The sequence below is a fragment of the Thalassophryne amazonica genome, chromosome 3, assembly GCF_902500255.1.
Source record: "Thalassophryne amazonica chromosome 3, fThaAma1.1, whole genome shotgun sequence".
Lineage (NCBI taxonomy): Eukaryota > Metazoa > Chordata > Actinopteri > Batrachoidiformes > Batrachoididae > Thalassophryne > Thalassophryne amazonica.
The window spans coordinates 56,972,362-56,990,527 of record NC_047105.1 but is presented as its reverse complement, the minus strand read 5'-3'; the positions used below and the strand labels follow the sequence as shown (position 1 = coordinate 56,990,527).

Here is an 18,166-nt window from a genome sequence, read left to right as displayed (position 1 = left end):
AGACCAAATGGTCAAAAACATTTGTAAACTCTCAAACAAAACATTAAGTCAGCCCTCTGACCTCCCCCAGCAGAAGGGAGCAGGTTGGCTGCCGATGCAAGCAGAGAGAGAAAAAAAAAAAACATAATTTACTTTTAGCACGCAGCAGCTCAGACAGTGGCACAAGAGGTAAATCGCAACGTAGTTTTCACTCATGGTCTCAACATTACTCTTCACCAAACAAACTACATTCCTTGAACTGTAAAAACACAACAAATCTAACAACACTCCTAAACTAACATGTACTACAATAATAATAATAACAATCAAACAAACCCAGAACTCCCATAATGCATTGCTCCAATGCATTATGATCAACAGCGTGTCTGCTTTAAAAGACAGCATGTCCATGCAAACCTTTACTTTTCTTTAAGTGAAAAGACACTTATTTATGGAGTTAAATTTGTCTCATTAATACCTGTAAATGCACAGAGGGTGATAAATAGTCCTTGATTTGTACACGTGTTTTGTGATCCAAAAACACAAATTTCCAATTTGTAGCTTGTGTGTTGGTTTTTACAAATAGATGTGTATTTTGTAAATACATATTTTTTTCCATTTGTAAAAAAAAAAGCATTTGCAAAACTGAAAATTGTGAAGTGTGGCTCAGCATGTTGGCTGCTTTTCGCACTCCATTCCAGTAGATGGCAGTGTTCTATGCATTTTGACTGGAGGGGAGGGCTGATAAGATGAGTCTGATGTCCCATAATGCCTTTTGGTGCTTGTGTCAGTTTAAATGGTAAATGGACTACTTTTCAAAGCGCTATATATTACAAATAATGCTTCACATTCGCTGCCATACAAGGCGCTCATACAGACCGGGAGCAATAGGGGATTAAAGACCCTTAGTGTTTTTCCAGTCAGGCTGGGATTTGAATCAATGATCTTCTAGTCTCAAGCCCAATGCCTTAACCACTAGACCATCACCTCCCCTTAACACTCAAACCTTTGTTATTCTTTCTTCTTCATTACTTTAAAAGTGCGATATTTTCATTTTGTAAAAATGACAGAGTTGCTGTTAATGTGGTGATAAACTGTCTGGAATTAGTCTTCTTATGAATGAAACCATGAGTGAAAGTGCCTTGCGTTTGATCTACACTGCCACCGTGAAAGGTAAATGAGACGTCTTTGCAGCAGCTGACAGGGTGTTTAAAGATACAAGTGCTGCACTGAATTTACAAAGAAGCCTTTGCTTCGCTAAAAGTTGAAACTGGTTTATCAGTCACAGACAGTGTGCCAAGTCAATTCTAAAAGTTAGCAGTTAGCTGTAGCTTTTTAGAAGTTTATCGGTTTAGTGTTATAAAAGTTAACTTTGCCGTTAGCGGGTTAGTGGTTATCGAAGCTAACTTTTCAGTTAGCTGTGCCCACCACTACCTGGACCAGGGGTGGGCAGCGAGGGCCGAGACACTACAGGTTTTCCTTGCAACAAATCATCTCAGCAGGTGGATTGCTGATGAGCTTCTCCCTTGAACATAAACACCTGATCGTCAATGAAATCACCTGCTGAGACACTTGATCATTAATGAAATCACCTTGTTGCGGGCAAGAAACGAGAATCGTCTTCCTTTCCGTTCCTGTTTTATGGGAATAAGTGCACAGCTCCAAATGCTGCATGGCTCTCTGCCATGCAGATTTCAGTCAGAATTAATAACTTCAAAGTGAATCACCTTTTTTTCAAATGACACCTCTTTCCAAATGTTGAAATACAGATATAGATATAGAACATATGTTGATGAGCAGCCAGCTGCAAGAGCTCAGCTCAGGCTATGAGGTTACATTTGTCTCATTAATATCTGAAAGGAAATGCTTTTGACAAAAACTACAGATTTTGTTTATTTCTGTTTATGTCCAGAGATTAAGGATCCAGTGACCATTTTCATATTTATTTACTTTGAGACTCAATAACATGTTGTTGACATAGAAAACCTGTAAAGCCTACTTTTAGTACACCGAAAATTCACAGGAAATGGAATCAATAAAGAATCTGATTGATAAGCGTAATTGATAATGGCATTGATATCTATAAAATCTTAATCAATACCCATCCCTAATTAAGATAATCCCAACAAATATTTCAAATAAAAATGTAGTTTTGGTGAACAAATAAAATTTTAAATAGAACACAAATACCCTCAGCGGTATGAGCATTGACTTCTTTATAATTTGCAGTTGTTTATTTGTTATCCCAGTGGAAAGTATATATATATATATAAAATTAATGATACATTTATTGTTATTTTCATTCATTATTGAGATCTATTGTCTTATGTACAATTTGTACATGTTCAATAAAGCCCCTTTAATCAGTCAATCTTAAACAATGTTTACATTTTAACGGCGTCTGCAGGAGGGTGTGCATGTGTGCATACATGAGCTTTTGACAAGAGCAGAAGCTATCTTTGAGATAGCGGAAGTTAGCGTATGCACTCATATCCTCAAAATGTCTTGTAAATCACTCCAGAGGTGTTTTCAGGTTACAAAAACAGAAGTTTCAGTTTTAGAAGTGTTTATTTCTTGGTAGCTTTTACATAATATAAGACAAAGAGGTTATATTTGGGCGATTCTATGGTAACGGAATTACAATCTGAGCACATTTTTAATGGGGAGCTAAAATATGGCCAGATTTTCCCGTCGTCATAATTCCGTTACCATAGAATCACCCATTTACAAACAAATGAAATGGAGTTTGCAGCTAGCTAGACCAGCCTGTGACATCACCACACCACAGAGTTTTGGTTTAGGACACAATATAAACAAACCTCGTGGAGTATGGACAATAAGACAACATCGGGGCATTGCAGAAGTCCATCACAGGTGCTACCTCCTCTAGATAACCCCCTCAACTTGGGAGAACGTGTCATCATCACACCCGTCACTATGGGCGGGCCCTAGGGGGCAGTGCCCGCCCACTGATATGCTTGGGCCCGCCCCGGCCCGCCCACCCAAGCCAGATGACAGTCACATATCTCAAATAAATAAATAGATAAATAAAATCCTAATTTCATTTTATTGTACTTGCTTTGGGTTAAAACAGCCAGTGTTGCATAATCACTAAGACATTAAATATATTAAAACCGTGTGAGTTTGTTGGAAAGTTTGTCTACCTATGTAATCACGTCAGTGTTGCCCAGCAACAATCAGTTACCGCGTTTATGGGGAGAAACGAAGTTTGAGTTTTTGCCAGCAGACAGCAGCTAGTTTTTGTGCTTTCCTAAATGTGGATATACGTAACTGGTTTAAAACACCAACATCGGTAACTTCGGATAAACCAACACATGATGTCGTTGGTAAAGAAAACCCTGGACCCATTTCTACCTCCGTGGATCCTGCACTGACACAGAGTGGACGAAAGAGAGGACAGCGCTGGCACTCTACTCAAAGTAGGTCCAAAATTTTATTGTGTGTGTGTGTGTGTGTGTGTGTGTGTGTGTGTGTGTCAGAGGCAATTGCTCTAAAACTGCAAGGGAAGCTCAGCTTATCCTAAATTGTCAAAAAATAAGTGATCAAATATATACTGTTGTGTGTACGTCATTGACTAAATATGCACTAACACGTGCTGAGACACTTGATCATTAATGAAATCACCTGCTGAGGTAATTGGTAGTAAAGAAAACCTGCTGTGTCTCGGCCCTTCATGGCACATGATTGCCCACCCTGTCCTGGACCCACATTCCAGTGGTCTGTACCATCATACTCTGCTTTTATTGATTAGGCTTTACTAATAAGAAGCATGTGTTTAAAGTGCATCATATACATGCTGCTATCATTAGTTTGTTTTCTCACAATTAATTTATGTGGCCCTTACCTGCACTAATTTCCATTTCAAGTGCTCACCTTATGCTCCCATAAAGTGCTACTGTTCCTCTTTCTCTGGTATTTTCAGCATTAGAATGATTTTGAAGCAAGAAAGACATTAATTGTCCTCTTACAGCTTTTAAAAGTGCACAAGCATAATATCTGTTTTCTCCAAAGACTGTTTATGAGGTCATTTGGAATGATTCTCAGAAGTTGTGAAGAACTCAAACATGGTACACTCTGCTTGTTTACTGAAGGTCATTTACAGTAGATCTATGGATCATTAGCATAAGCTCATTTCATTTGTGAGAAGAGACGGTGCCCTTTTGGCCTTACTGTTATCTGTTGTGTCCCCTGTGACTGCAGTCATTAAAGATGCTTTAGATTTCGGCTTTTAAGCATAATTGTACACACAGGCATGTGTTCATCTTCTGAAATTGAGGTAGTACACAATGAATACTCTCATTACTTCAAGAATTAACACTTGATGCCCTCTTTTAAGAAGAAAAACAGTTATATGATTCTGATCAAATAAGCACATCTTTATTTTGTGGTCGAGTATGTGCAGACTTACACAAGGACAACCACATTTATACTGATGAAACCCGGCTGGATTTTAGATTTAGAAATGCAAATGGAAACAGCACCACCATCAGCATTAAATGAAGTTTCTTAACACTTTTAACAAAAAGTAAAATAAATGAAAATTGAAAATAAGAGATCAAGAAAAGGATTAAGATTAGAGATGGGTATCGAAATCCGGTTCCTTTTAAGAATTGTTAAGGACTTTTTCCTTAACGATTCTCTTATCAGTCCTTCAGTTCATATTACGCTGGAACAGCTGTTGTTTTGAGGGTGTGTATCGGGAAAATGATCATTTCTCTACACTGACTGCAGACCCGCTGTTTCTACAGCGTGTCTGCTTGAAGGTTGAAGCAACAAAGCAGCACTGCGACCCGCTGCTTCCAGGTTCTCTGCTTCGCTGCTTTTCAGAAGTGGCAGGTCCACAATTTCTTCATTAACCCCCCTCAACGCCATTTAAAGATGTCAATCGTGAGTCACCTTTGTGCGGATTAAAGTCACTTTTTGGGTTCTTGTTGCGGGCAAGAAATGAGAATCGTCTTCCTTTCTGTTCCTGTTTTATGGGAATAAGTGCACAGCTCCAAATGCTGCATGGCTCTCTGCCATGCAGATTTCAGTCAGAATTAATAACTTCAAAGTATATCACCATTTTTTTTTCAAATGACACCTCTTTCCAAATGTTGAAATACAGATATAGATATAGATATAGATATAGAACATATGTTGATGAGCAGCCGGCTGCAAGAGCTCAGCTCAAGCTATGAGGTTACATTTGTCTCATTAATATCTGAAAGGAAATGCTTTTGACAAAAACTACAGATTTTGTTTATTTCTGTTTATGTCCAGAGATCAAGGATCCAGTGACCATTTTCATATTTATTTACTTTGAGACTCAATAACATGTTGTTGACATAGAAAACCTGTAAAGCCTACTTTTAGTACACCGAAAATTCACAGGAAATGGAATCGATAAAGAATCTGATTGATAAGCGTAATTGATAATGGCATTGATATCTATAAAATCTTATCAATACCCATCCCTAATTAAGATAATCCCAACAAATATTTCAAATAAAAATGTAGTTTTGGTGAACAAATAAAATTTTAAATAGAACACAAATACCCTCAGCGATATGAGCATTGACTTCTTTATAATTTGCAGTTGTTTATTTGTTATCCCAGTGCAAAGTATATATATATATATATATATATAAAATTAATGATACATTTATTGTTATTTTCATTCATTATTGAGATCTATTGTCTTATGTACAATTTGTACATGTTCAATAAAGCCCCTTAATCAGTCAATCTCAAACAATGTTTACATTTTAACGGCGTCTACAGGAGGGTGTGCATGTGTGCATACATGAGCTTTTGACAAGAGCAGAAGCTAGCTTTGAGATAGCGGAAGTTAGCGTGTGCACTCATATCCTCAAAATGTCTTGTAATGTAATGTCTTAGAAGTGTTTATTTCTTGGTAGCTTTTACATAATATAAAACAAAGAGGTTATATTTGGGTGATTCTATGGTAACGGAATTACAATCTGAGCACATTTTTAATGGGGAGCTAAAATATGGCCATATTTTCCCGTCATCATAATTCCGTTACCATAGAATCACCCATTTACAAACAAACGAAATGGAGTTTGCAGCTAGCTAGACCAGCCTGTGACATCACCACACCAGAGAGTTCCGGTTTAGGACACAATATAAACAAACCTCGTGGAGTATGGACAACAAGACAACATCGGGGCATTGCAGAAGTCCATCACAGGTGCTACCTCCTACAGGTGCTACAGGTGATAACCCCCTCAACTTGGGAGAACGTGTCATCATCACACCCGTCACTATGGGCGGGCCCTAGGGGGCAGTGCCCGCCCACTGATATGCTTGGGCCCGCCCCGGTCCGCCCACCCAAGCCAGATCACAGTCACAGATCTCAAATAAATAAATAGATAAATAAAATCCTAATTTCATTTTATTGTACTTTCTTTGGGTTATAACAGCCAGTGTTGCATAATCACTAAGACATTAAATATATTAAAACCATGGTGAGTTTGTTGGGAAGTTTGTCTACCTATGTAATCACGTCAGTGTTGCCCAGCAACAATCAGTTACCGCGTTTATGGGGGGAAACAATCAGTTACCGCGTTTATGGGGGGAAACGAAGTGTGAGTTTTTGCCAGCAGACAGCAGCTAGTTTTTGTGCTTTCCTAAATGTGGATATACGTAACTGGTTTAAAACACCAACATCGGTAACTTCGGATAAACCAACACTTCGGATAAAACAACAGCCGTGGTGTTTTTTTTTGTTGTTTTTTTTTAAGTTTGAGATGCTGCTTGTCATCTAATACGTCATGTGCACACTCGGTGGTGGTGGTGGCGGTGTGTGTGTGTGTGTTGGAAATTGGTAGCTACCCCTCTGTTGGTTGCTTTGAAATGCACCCGCCGTGGTGTTTTTTTGTTTGTTTAGTTCGAGATGCTGCGTGTGATCTAATACGTTATTTGTACTTGTGTGTGTGTGTGTGTGTGCGTGCGAACATGTGCGCGCGTGTTTGTTTGTTTGTGTGTGTGTGTGAGAGAGAGAGAGAGAGAGAGAGAGCTGATCTGGTAATGGTTAATGTGATGATTATTGTGAGGGATTAGGGCTGCATGAATAGTGAAAATAAGCAAAAATAAGCTATTAATAGTGGTGTCCACCTGGTGGATTTCATAAGCCCCCCTTAAGACTGAGATCTGACGACGGGACTGGTCATCATCATAATCACCCGTGAACTCGTTGGATCAACGGCATCCACATCCTCTCTAGCCATTGTTTACATGCACTGTGAAACACCAGAACTCTGCTGGCACCGCAGTGCATTCTGGGAAGTGCAGGGGGCTGCCAGAGGGATTATGGGTAATGTTAAAGTACTGAATAGGACTGGACTTATGCTGAGCACTGACACACGGACAAATGGGCGCAAAGTCTTTCCAATACCCGATGGCCATGGTCTCTGGTAAAAGTCATATATAGAGCCAACAGTTAGGTGACTAAAGGGGATAGCAATAATTATAGTCATTCTGTGATTGTGAGACTCCCAAAAAACAAAACAAAACTGTGTTTCTTGTCTGTAGATGCCATTAATATAGGTGTCCCTGCTGTTATGGTGCTGCTGCAGCTGACACTACGAGGTCTATTAGAAAAGTATCCGACCAACGCGCAAAGCCTCTGCTCCTCTTTCCATGACAAAAACTCCTGTAACAGTGGAATGTGCCATTCATTTCCAAACTGGACGCTGTGTTTTATCCGGGATGTCATCTGGCTAGCACAGGAATTGTGAAAAGACGTGGACATCAGCACTTTTTCGGCACATTGAGACAGTCGTACGGAGGAATTCCATGCATCGCGGCGGTGTCGCATGGCACAAAGCAACGCCGTGATGAAGCCTCACAGGACATGTTCTGGCATGTCCAGGCACATCCACAATTTCTCAGATAATCACTCGATGGAAAAACCACCAACAGCTGTCTGAACGCCATCTCAAAGCCGTCCTGTGAGACCAAAATGGAGGTGGTTTTGTCTCGCTCCAGTAGCGAATCCATCGTGATGCGTGAAGCCTCCGCTCAGATTTCCATGACAAAATCTCTTGTTAAAAGTGAAATCTGCCGGAAAATGGTTGATGTCCAGCTCTTGTGATAACCAGAGAAATTGCACATGATGGTCACGAATCCATACAGCCATCCGTTTAGAAATGAAATGGTCGCTCAGCCTGTCGATGGCGGCTTCGGAGCACGGCGCACCACCAGTTGCTCTGGGCCGTCCTTAAAGCGACAGTAACACTCCGTAATCTCTTTGAAGCCCATAAAATTTTCACCAAAAACCATCTGAATTTCTCGAATGGTATCCACTTTGATGTCCCTCACAGTTTCTGAAAAAATTTTGATCAAGCAAAGCAGCAGTCTCTGAGCCGTTCCTAAACAATGAAAAAAATGACGAGAGGGGTGGACCACTCCTCACTCAAAGCCTGCTCACAGGCGAATGACGCAATCGACAGGCGTGAAAAAACTCACGCATGCGAACGAAGGTTCAAGTTTGGCTGACGCAATCACACGTGATTCAAATCCAAATGGTTTTTGAAAAAAATAATAAGGTCGGATACTTTTCTAATAGACATCGTACACCTCCAGCTACTGTTCTGGTTTAGATGTAACGTCATCCCCAGATGACCGTGGGCTGTGCATGGTTTAGTAGGTTAAACAAACAAGTCATGGAGCTTTCTGAAGTGGACTTGGATTCTCCTCATCAAACTGTGCTAAAAACTGGCATAGCAGAATTGATGTTGTTGGTTGAGATCTATATGATTGTAATAGTTATTAATGTAATAGTTATTAGTTAGCTTTTCATCGTTCAACAGTGAGATCCATCATATTTGGTCCTTTCAGTTTATAGCTGAGACAAATTGAGTAAAAACAGGAAGTTTTACTTTTGCAGTTGCTGGAATCACTTGAGGTCAAGGTCATCTGACCATAAATTCTGAACCTTGCCCAGAGCTTCATTAATTGCAAAGGGAGATGACATGAACATGATCCATTCCCTGATATCAGGAGCAACACGGTCACATTTCTTAGGCACTGAAGGAGAGTTAAGTATCTGTACAATGAAACTGTTGTTTACATAAATCAATACATCGCCTCCTTTACTTTTCTGTTCTATGTAAATTAATGTTATCGAGCAATAGTTTCTCTTGGTTTGGAACTTTGGCACTGACCCAGGTTGCTGAGAGGCTAAATCAGCATTTTGCAGTTTCATTTCAGTGCATTTTCAGAAGCAGGCATTTTATATTTAAGTGCCGAAGGCTGCACTCATTCCATTTTTTTTAATCAAGAGGGTTAAATTTTATTATTAGCCATGTTTATTGGTAATAATGAAATAGGGCTGTTTGCATAGGGCTGTTTGTTGCATATGTTTTTCTGTTTGTGTCTTTGTTCTCATGACAAAACACAGTAAGTAAATAGGCGCTTATACTAGTAGCAACACCAGTCAAGGGCTCAAAAGTCAAATGCTCCTTGGCATACTCTCTATGTTGACCTCTGAGCTGTTGCCTGTGGTTATATGTGTGATGTCAAAGGTCTGGAGTTCACAAAGTTTGAAATATCCTCAATTGATCCTCTCCCCTCCCCCTCTAGCTGCCACCTTATCGTGGTGGGGGAGTTTGTGTACCCGGATGATCTCCCCCTCACGCTGCCACCTTATCGTGGTGGGGGAGTTTGTGTACCCGGATGATCCTAGGAGCTATGTTGTCAGGGGCTTTGTGCCCCTTGTAGGGTCTCCCAAGGCAAACAGGTCTTAGGTGACGAGTCAGACTAAGGGCAGTTCAGAACCTCCATGACCAGTAAAAAAATCAAGGACTGAGACGTCGCCTGGTATGGCGGAGCTGGGGCCCCACCCTGGAGCCAGGCCTGGGGTTGGGGCTTGCGTGCGAGCACCTGGTGGTCGGGCCTTAGCCCATGGGGCCCGGCCGGGCTCAGCCCAAAAGAGTGACGTGGGCCCGCCCTCCTGTGGGTTCACCACGTGCAGAGGGGGCCATGGGGGTCGGGTGCAGACAGGATTGGGTGGCGGTTGAGGGCGGGTGGCCAGGCGGCCCGGTCCATGCTCACAGCCCCTGGCTGTTGGGACGTGGAATGTCACCTCGCTGGGGGGGAAGGAGCCTGAGCTTGTGCGGGAGGTTGAGAGATACCGACTAGAGATAGTCGGGCTCACCTCCACTCACAGCTTGGGCTCTGGTACCCAACTCCTGGAGAGGGGCTGGATGCTTCATTTTTTGGCATTGCCCATGGGGAGAGGCGGAGAGCTGGGGTCGCATTGCTTATTGCTCCCCAGCTCATTCGCCATGTGTTGGAGTTTACTCCAGTGAACGAGAGGGTCGCGTCCCTACACCTTCGGGTCAGGGACAGGTATCTCACCGTTGTCTCGGCCTATGGGCCAAGCGGCAGTGCAGAGTACCCGACCTTCTTGGAGTCCCTGGGAGGGGTACTAGATATCGCTCTGACTGGGGACTCCATTGTTCTCCTGGGGGATTTCAACGCCCACATGGGCAGCGACAGTGAGACCTGGAGGGGGGTGATCTTGAAGCACGGCCTCCCCGATCTGAACCCGAGTGGTGTTCAGTTGTTGGACTTCTGTGCTAGTCACAGTTTGTCCATCACGAACACCATGTTCGAGCACAAGGGTGTCCATAAGTGCACGTGGCACCAGGACATCCTGAGCCGGAGGTCGATGATCGACTTTGTAGTCGTATCATCTGACCTTCGGCCACGTGTCTCGGACACTCGAGTGAAGAGAGGGGCAGATCTGTCAACCGATCACCACCTGGTGGTGAGTTGGTCAGACCTGGTCAGACCTGGCAGGCCCGAACGTATTGTGAGGGTCTGCTGGGAACGACTGGCGGAAACCTCTGTCAGCGAGGTCTTCAACTCCCACCTCCGGGAGAGCTTCTCCCAGATCCCGGGGGAGGTTGGAGACATGGAGTCCGAGTGGACCATGTTGTCCACCTCCATTGTTGATGTGGCTGCTCGTAGCTGTGGTCACAAGGTCTCTGGTGCCTGTCGCAGCGGCAATCCCCGAACTTGGTGGTGGACGCCGGAAGTAAGGGATGCTGTCAAGCTGAAGAAGAAGTCCTACTTATCTTTGTTGGTAGGTGGGACCCCGGAGGCAGCTGACAGGTACCGGCAGGCCAAGCGTGCCACAGCCCGTGTGGTCGCAGAGGCAAAAACTCGGGTCTGGGAGGAGTTTGGGGAGGCCATGGAGGAGGACTATCGGTCGGCCTCGAAGAGATTCTGGCAAACCTGTCCGGCGCCTCAGGAGGCAGAAGCAGCTCTCCACCAGCACTGTTTACGGTGTGGGTGGGGAGCTGTTGACCCTGACTGGGGATGTTGTCGGGCGATGGAAGGAATACTTCGAGGATCTCCTCAATCCCATCGTCACATTTTCCGAAGAGGAAGCAGAGACTGGGGACTAAGAGGCGGACTCATCCATTACCCAGGACGAAGTCACCGAGGTGGTTAGAAAGCTCCTCGGTGGCAAGGCTCCTGGGGTGGATGAAATCCGTCCTGAGTACCTTAAGTCTCTGGATGTTGTGGGACTGTCTTGGCTGACATGCCTCTGCAACATCACGTGGCGATTGGGGACAGTGCCTCTGGATTGGCAGACCGGGGTGGTGGTCCCTCTGTTTAAGAAGGAGGACTGGAGGGTATGTTCCAACTATAGGGGATCACACTCCTCAGCCTCCCTGGTAAGGTCTATTCCAGAGTACTGGAGAGGAGAATTTGGCCGATGGTCGAACCTCGGATTCAGGAGGAGCAGTGTGGTTTTCGTCCTGGTCATGGCACACTGGACCAGCTCTACACGCTCCATCGGGTGCTCGAGGGTTCATGGGAGTTTGCCCAACCAGTCCACATGTGTTTTGTGGATCTGGAGAAGGCGTTTGACCATGTCCCTTGGGGCACTCTGTGGGGGGTGCTCCAGGAGTACGGGGTCCAGGGTCCTTTGCTAAGGGCTATCCGGTCGCTGTACAACCGCAGCAGGAGCTTGGTTTGCATTGCCAGTAGTAAGTCAAACCTGTTTCCAGTGCACGTTGGCCTCTGCCAGTGCTGCCCTTTGTCACTGGTTCTGTTCTTTTTTTTTTTTTGGACAGAATTTCTAGGCGCAGCCAGGGTGTAGAGGGGGTCTGGTTTGGGAACCACAGAATCTCGTCTCTACTGTTTGCGGACGATGTGGTTCTGTTGGCTTCGTCAAATCAGGACCTTCAGCGTGCACTGGGGCGGTTTGCAGCCGAATGTGAAGCGTCCGGGATAAGAATCAGCACCTCCAAATCCGAGGCCATGGTTCTCGACCGGAAAAAGGTGCTTTGCCCTCTTTAGGTCGGTGGAGTGTCCTTGCCTCAAGTGGAGGAGTTAAGTATCTCGGGGTCTTGTTCACGAGTGAGGGACGGATGGAGCGTGAGATCGATAGATGGATCGGTGCAGCATCTGCAGTGATGCGGTCGCTGTATCGGACCGTCGTGGTGAAGAGAGAGCTGAATAGGGGGGCAAAGCTCTCGATATACCGATCGATCTACATTCCGATCCTCACCTATGGTCATGAGATTTGGTTCATGACCGAAAGAACAAGATCGTGAGTACAAGTGGCCTAGATGAGTTTCCTCCGCAGGGTGGCTGGGCGCTCCCTTAGAGATAGGGTGAGGAGCTCAGTCACTCGGGAGGAGCTCAGAGTCGAGCTGCTGCTCCTCTACATCGAAAGGAGTCAGTTGAGGTGGCTCGGGCATCTTTTCCGGATGCACCCTGGACGCCTCGCTGGAGAGGTGTTCCGGGCACGTCCCATTGGGAGGAGGCCCCGGGGAAAACCCAGGACACGCTGGAGGGACTACATCTCTCGGCTGGCTTGGGAATGCCTTGGGGTTCCCCCGGAGGAGCTGGGGGAGGTGTGTGTGGATCGGGAGGTCTGGGCGGCTTTGCTTGAGCTGCTGCCCCCGCAACCCCACTCCCGATAAAGCGGAAGAAAATAGATGGATGGATGGATGATCCTCTCCCCACTGTGGAGAGGATCAATTGTGCATGAACTGAGTACACAAAAGTCGGGCGTCCGTTAGCATCTGCAACAAAGTTGGCCAGAAATGACAAATGTCCCAGTGTGACTCATGGATATGTCATTAATGTATAGCGAATATATGACAAATAAAAGCAGATATACCAGGGAATAAAAGTGAATGTGACCGCAGAGGCTCCCCCACGAGGGGCACAGCTGGTAAATTTTGTGAAATATATTGCAGCCATTGCGGATATATAACGCCCAATCACGGATGTGTAACACATATATTGAGGAAACGGATCAGACGCATTGCGACACACACGGAAGTAGAACGGATGTATTGGGAATGCAGTGCGCATGTGTGGCGGAAACAGCGGTTGCAGCGCACATGCGTGGCATCTGCATTGCGGTCATAAAGGAAGCACACTCGGGCCTGCCGGGATCAGTATTCACACTGACACCACAGCAACAACATGTCGACATGGCTCGGTCTCCCACCCCGCCATCCGAAGCCGCTGCTGTCAAAGAGGTCCTGGTCGTATTGACACCGAAGACGCGTGTGATTTGGGAGGGTGAAGGGAAGGAGAACAAAGCGCACAGAGAAAGCAGTAGACCAGCAGCCAGAGAGGAAGGTGAGGAATAACTTCACCCTCCCACCAGAACATGAGGACACTGTGTTTGAGTGGCTGAAGGACAATGAGCTGCTGTGGAGAAGGGGGCATAGGCTGTTCAAGGACACGAACAGGAAGAAGGCCCTGTGGGAAGAGAAAGCGAGGGAGCTGAACGTGTCCTCTGACCATCTGCAGGGCTGGTGGAGGTGCATGCATACGTGGTATGTGAAGCTGCACAAGGTCAAGTTGGGAGAGGTATGTGCTGCAGACATGTGTGTTCTATGAGGGAGAACTGAGACACCGGTCGTCTGCAGCCATGAAACACATAACTAATGTTTTGCAATGTGTGATTTATGTCATTTGTACATGCTATTCATTTTATTTTGGTTTCCTTCTTAGTACATTGCGTTTATAATGCAACACCATAGACCTGTAATTATTTTGGTTATACCTACAGCTGCCTCGTGACGCGGACCCTGATGCTGCAGACACTGCATCTGAGGCTGGGTCAGAGGCTGAGAGTGTCCCCATTGACGCAGCCGACCGTGACGAGGAGTTGGAGGCTGAAGGGCTGCTCTCCAACATAGAGAGGACCGCTGCACAGGCTCAAAAGGTGCATGCTACAGCAGAGGTGGCAGCGGCAGTCGGCGAAAAGGAGGCACCAGGATGCTGAGGAGGAGGACTGCTTGAGGGACATCTGGGACAGCATGAGAGCCAAAACCCAGCTGCTGTCCCAGCTTGTTGGCAAGAAGCCATCCTCACCCAGGAGCCCTTCATCACCTACGTGTCGGATATGCTGAGAGGGCTCCCAGAGGATCAGGGCAATGCCATGGTGAGGAAGATCAGCTCCCTGCTGCATGACCCCAATGCCACCATCTCCTCCTGTTCTACCGAGCTGCCCTTCATTCACCCTGCAACACCCAGGGTGAGCCAGTCCCTGTGTGCACCCCCTGAGGACCTGTACCAGCCGTACCCCCAGTACCAGCGGCCACAGCCACCTGCCTACCCCCAATACCAGCCGTCACAGTGGTTCTAGTAGCCACAGCCACCTGCCTTCCCCCAGTACCAGCCATCACAGCAATTCCAGCAGCCGCAGCCACCTGCCTTCCCCCAGTACCTCCCAGGTACCAGCAGTGCCACTGACCGGCCAAGACTTCCAGCAGACACTATGTCACATGTGTTGGAGTCGACACATGACATGGCTGGCTCCCTGAACCTGTCCCTCAGTGGATGGGGGGATGTCAGTTCACCATGCATGAGGGGCCTCCACACACCTCCTGCTCCACTGCCGTCGACACCTGCAAGTCCACAGAAACAGGTAGACACCTCTCCATAGATTTGTGGACAATATTGAGCCATGGACAGGTCACGTGTTTATGTGATGTTTGCAGTAATACCTTTATAATGACCCTTATGCACACAATGCATAACCTTGATTTCTGTTACATGGCTGGGGGGGCCTGGCTGCCTTTTTGTTTCTGTCCTTTGTTTCTCCTTCCAGGTGGCTTGCATTTGGGACTGAGTGGCTGTGTTGCTGAGGTTATCAGGACCTCACCCTGATCACCTGCGGCTCGTCAGGACTCACAGCTGTGGTGCATCTATATGGATTGGAACATGGTGGCATTTAAGACTGGAGTATACAGTGTGTATTTGCCAGAGACTCGACCTTGTGACCAGACGGGTGAGATCGTCGTCTCGGGAGCCATCTCATCATCAGTGGATGCAGAGAACGTCCAGGGTTTGATGCACGGTCTGTGAAAGAGGAGGGGGTGAGGTCTCACGCTCGTCAGCACACTTCCTGAGGTACGTTAGATTTTGTGACTAACATTTATACAGTCAGTAAATGTGGTGTCCCTCACACCTTTATTATATTGAGCTGTATGTTAGTCATGTATCGGCTTCCACTGCAGTGGAGTTTTGTGAACTGGATGTTCCATGCCTGCAGGTTGGGAAGCTGATTAGTAATCAAGCCAGGAAGTGTTTGCTGTTTGTGTACACCTTTAAGTGTTCTCTCTGTGTGTAGAGTGTGGACTCACATAATGGTTCCTTCTTTCACAGACTCGGTTTGTTGCGGCCACCTGGGGGGTGTCGGCGGGGTCCTTGGGTCTGAACAGCTTCTGGCTCCGGACCGTTAGCGCTGCTGGGAGCGCACCACGCCAGACCGCACTTTCTTTTGTATATTTTGTATCACTGTTATGTATTAAATTCAGTTAGCCTTTGTACCGTGCTCTGCTTATTTCATACTGGGTCCTTCAAACGCTGGTCGGTTCTCCGAGCTGCGTCCGACACATAACAATTTCAGTGTCCCTTTCTTGTGACCTCCTAATAAGACCTATATTAATGCAAGACAATTAATTGTGCACATGATATAACAGTGATGCATACCTCACATGCTATGTTCTCATAGTCCATTGACACATATATAATACAAAGAAAGGATTGTAAGTCATAATATACTTTCTTGTAAAGTGGAGACCAATACATGGAGATAACATCCAACATTACAACCTGCCAAAGAATTAATCAAGGAGGTGGCAAACTATACCAGTGTGTCTTCAGGGTTTGAAGGTCCATTCTGTGTTGCCAGGCTACGGCACCAGCAGGTGAATTGCACCAGTGCTTGATCAGGTTGCACTGCATCTTGCCTGCTTTTGACGCCGTGTTGGGTGCTTGGACACCCACAGTGTCAGCAGGGTTTGGACCCTTCTCCATTCTCCTGGCTCCATTTGACCATTTTGCAGGTGACGGTCCACAAGCCTATTCTGCAGTACTGGGTAGCGGGTGTGCATCAGGTTGTGGAGCAGGATACGTGCCCTCACTATGTGCTTGACTGTGTCAACATGGTGCTGAATGGTAGTGAGCAGTACCTGGAATCTATTGGCCATAATACCAAAGGCATTCGCCACCATTCTTCATGCCCATGACAATCTGTAGTTGAAGATGCGCTCCTTCCTGCTCAGATTCCTGGCACTGTATGGCTTCATCGGGTATGTTCTCAGGGAGAAAGCGTCATCACCCACAATGAAATAGGGAATATCTTGTGTGTCATTGGGCATGGGGTCTGGATGTGGCCAACCACTGATGTTGTTGTGTTCTAGACCTTGTTTCAGCTCACTGTGGTTGTAGTTCTGGGTGTCTGATGCAGCGCCATTACCTGATACATCAGCCAAGAGGAATTTGTAGTTGGAACTGACCATGTCAAGCAGTATGATGCTGAAGTAGCCCTTGTAGTTGTAGTATTCAGAGCCTATGTTGGGGATAGCTTGCATGCCAAATGCTTGCCATCAATGGCACCAATAGTTGAGGGAAGTTCCAACGCTGCAGCTAGTCATCAGCAATTTGCCGCCATTCGTCGTCGGTGGAGGGGCAGGTCATCAGCTCATCAAGGTACTCCCCCAATATGGCCTCACATACCTCTCTGACAACCTTGCTGATGGTGTTGTGTGGCACCCTCCAGGCATACTGCATGTCCTTGTATTTTGTACCTGAGGCCAGGTGGCGCAGGGTTACTGCCCCTTCAGGCCTGGCTCCAGGTTAGGTCTGAAGTTGGTCTGTTCCCTGATCAGTCTGGGAGTGAGCAGGTTCACCAATTCATTATACATGTCTGAGGGCATTCTCATGAAGTTGTGGAAGGCAAGTGGATCCTCATTACGCAGCTCCACCATCAGCCTATTGTACATGCCCATGTCCGGTCTTCTACCAATCCATGGTCTCACCCACACAGCCCTTTGTGTTACTCTGCACCTTCTTCTCTGCCTCTGGAGCACGTGCAGGACCTGGGCAAGTTGGATTATATGTTGTTGGATAGTAGAGAAGCTTGAATCTTCAACTGGACTGGGTTGCTTGACGTGAAGACGTTTTGCTTCAAATTGCAGAAGCTTCCTCAGCTAAAATTCTTGCTCTGGTAGTCTGACTTCTGTCTTGACTCTTGTAGAGAAGAACTTCTACAAGCTTCTCTACTATGGAAACCACCTGGACAACTGAGAGCCTTCACAGAAACATGTTGTTGGATGGCAGCAACTATCACACCATGTTTTTGGGGATCCATAGCTACATCTGTAATTCTCCACAGCTGGGTTGGCACTGACCAGCATATCCGTGTTTGTAATGCATCCGTGTATGTTCGCATATCAGATGCAAGGCAGGCGTAATACACACGCTTTATTCGTGGCCACTCTGTATGCATGCGCTACAACCCATTTGGGACCGTGATGTAGATGTGATAGGCACGCTTTATATCCATGTTACACAACTGTCCCAGTCCGCTGCCAAGCAACACTACCCCATCAGTTGTGGATATCAGCAGATAACAGTGGATATACAGTGCACAGATTGAGTATGTATTGCGTATGTAAGGCGGATGTCATCTGCATCTAAAATTTTGTGCAGCTCAAAAATCCTGGCAACAGACATACGTGCCTCTGCGGATAATCGCGGATGTGTGCGGATGTCGGGCAACTCACACACGCATGTTTCATGGATATTTGGATGTTTAGCGATTAAACACCACTTTTGTTCACATTTCATGTGCAAATCTTCCTGGATGCCAATGGGACCGGGCCCTAAA

General features: G+C 46.0%; 1 long non-coding RNA gene across 1 annotated transcript; it reads left to right on the top strand.

Annotated features, from left to right (window-relative positions):
* Window positions 1–267: 267 nt before the first annotated feature.
* Window positions 268–11,953, top strand: LOC117507916. Its single transcript, XR_004559880.1, has 3 exons — window positions 268–484; window positions 11,762–11,765; window positions 11,942–11,953. It is a non-coding gene; the product is annotated as an uncharacterized LOC117507916 (long non-coding RNA).
* The last annotated feature ends 6,213 nt before the right edge of the window (window positions 11,954–18,166 follow it).